The following is a 2500-nucleotide window of genomic DNA, read 5'->3' on the forward strand; positions in this document are numbered from 1 at the left end:
TGCGCTGTGCCCCAACTAACTGAACGCCTGAAAGAGGCTATAGCTTTACTTTTTAATTAGTAAGACGTTTGCTTTTGTTCTAAACTAAAGAGAGAAGGTGTAAAGATATCAGTGAAAATTAAATGGATTTCGATCAGAAAAACAGCAGAATACCTTCATTTCGCGGGCTTTTCTATGAAGCGTGGAGCTACGTCAGAGAGAATGCTGTATTCTTTGGAACAGGAGCATTAAAACAACTACCTCGAGGCAGAAGGAGATTGAAATGGTTTGCTTGAGAAGAATCATCGTAATACACTAAAGTGATTGGACTCTCACGGAATTTGTGGAAAACAGTAGCGGCTCAAAAACCGTTTGATTTTTCTCAATCAAACTAGAACTTAACTTATGAATTTCCTCGTGTTTCTCATTGCTCATTTGTTTCCACCGGATTTATACCTAATTTTGTAATATTACGAGGCCATGACAAGATATCAGTTTTACAATAAACCTTACCCGAGCAAGGTTAATCCGAGTAAATTTTATCTCATATTTTACGGTTATTGAAACAAAAACTTACACTTGCTGCGTATCAACTTTGCCCAAATCAATTGCAACAGTTGCTGCGTATCAACATTGCCCAATCAATTTTCTCGACAGTTATGCAAACCCTCGACGCGTCTCGGGTTTGCATAACTGTCTCGAATTCTCCCAACTCTCCCTGGTGTTCAGATGAGGCTATGGAAACACCGAAAACTTCCTCTATTTCTTAACTAACCTATTGACACCTCTCAAAACAAGGTATCCGCTGACCAGTATCACTTGACCGTATCGCGGGCTCAAGCTTAGAGCTCACCGAGGTCAGCTGTTTTTCTGAAGTTGACCGCTGACCAGGTACTGGTTTTCGATTAACCCAGGTTAACTCACCTAAACATAAACGAGGCTTCATTTTTCGCGCGCTTTCTGTGGCTTGAACAGGCTACACGGCCATACTATGTCAACTATAGTTCTTAAAAAGTCAACGCTTTTCGTGTCGGACGTATACAAAACATGGACCTCAGGTCCATGGACTACTCCTGTGGACAACCCCTCATTTTGTAAATTCAATACCTTTTATAAGCAGAGAAGAGAGAGAAGCAGGAGCACTTGACTAGAAGCAAACAACTCCCATACTCCCAGGGCTTTCAACCCCCAAACTCTTCAAATATTGAGAATTGATAGAGATGGGATGACAGAAGATGTCATAACACTTGTGACGTCATTTCTGGAGTGTCCTGGATTATCCGGGAGAATTGACAGCCCTGCATACTAAGCCAACGTCATGATATTTTTAAAGACCAGGGCCCGGTTGTTCAAAAGCCGATTAACGCTAATCCCAGATTAAAAATTAACCAAGAAGTTTATTTCTCTACTCCCGAATGCTGTTCAACGCTGATATTCGGATAAAATTTACATTAGTAGATGTCGATCTTGAAAAACAAAAATAAGCAAAAGAGACTTTAACCAAAAAGTTGAAAACATGAAACAAAAGTTTACGCAAATCGTGGATTAAGTTAATCGGCTTTCGAACAACCGGGCCCAGGCCCCAGTTGTTCAAACGATGGATAGAGCTATCCACCGGATAAATCACTAACCAGTGGATAAACACTAGCAAAACCGATTGAGTCATCCAGTGGATAGTGATTTATCCAGCGGATAGCACTATCCATCGTTTGAAACACTGGGGCCAGGAGCCCATGTACGATCTATTTTTAGACTGCCTTTTCTGAAAAAAAGACAAAGACAATTGATTTCCGGTTTATTGTGATAGGTCATCGGGCCCCTGAGTCTCATTAGCGGGAAATTCAATCCACAAAATAAATCGCGGTCTGTGAAAACGCCATGACAGGTCCATGGACCTGGAGACTATGTTTTATATACGTCCTTTCGTGTGAGGTGGAAAACGGTTTGGAAAATCTTTCCTTCCTGCATTTTTCGCTGGTTTCAATCCAGTTTGACGTATCATGATATCTGTGGTCCACATTGGTGGCTACGCAGTTGTTCAAGTCAAGAATCGGAGGGATATAAACTTAAAGTTGAGTGTTTATTTTTAATTTGTTTAGAGCTGTTTTTTTTCTCTGTATTGCAATTTTTGGCATATCTTTATAAGCTCTGATTAGGTTGCATGATGCCTGGACAACGACAAAAACACAATACCTGCTTTAGCTCATACTTGTGGAAGAACGGTTACTCCACAAATTCTTTCCTTGGGCACTAAACCTTTTGTTATTTTTACGGAATCCAATGCGTTATTTAAAGTGAATGCGTATTTTTAAAAAGTGGTTTAATCGGTTTTTCCTTTCTTCAGGAATGAAACTTGAATTTCTATTCTCAACTGGAATTAAATAACAATTATCTGTACTCTTTTGGACAGAATGAAAAGTTGATTTGTTTGCTTGTTTTGCTCGAAAATGCGAGGGAACAAATGCTTTTTTAGTCCTTATGCCCAACTGTTTTTCGATGTGCCTCGACAGTGACAAGAAAA

Source organism: Montipora capricornis, chromosome 1 (assembly GCF_036669925.1).
Source record: "Montipora capricornis isolate CH-2021 chromosome 1, ASM3666992v2, whole genome shotgun sequence".
Taxonomy (NCBI): Eukaryota; Metazoa; Cnidaria; class Anthozoa; order Scleractinia; family Acroporidae; genus Montipora; species Montipora capricornis.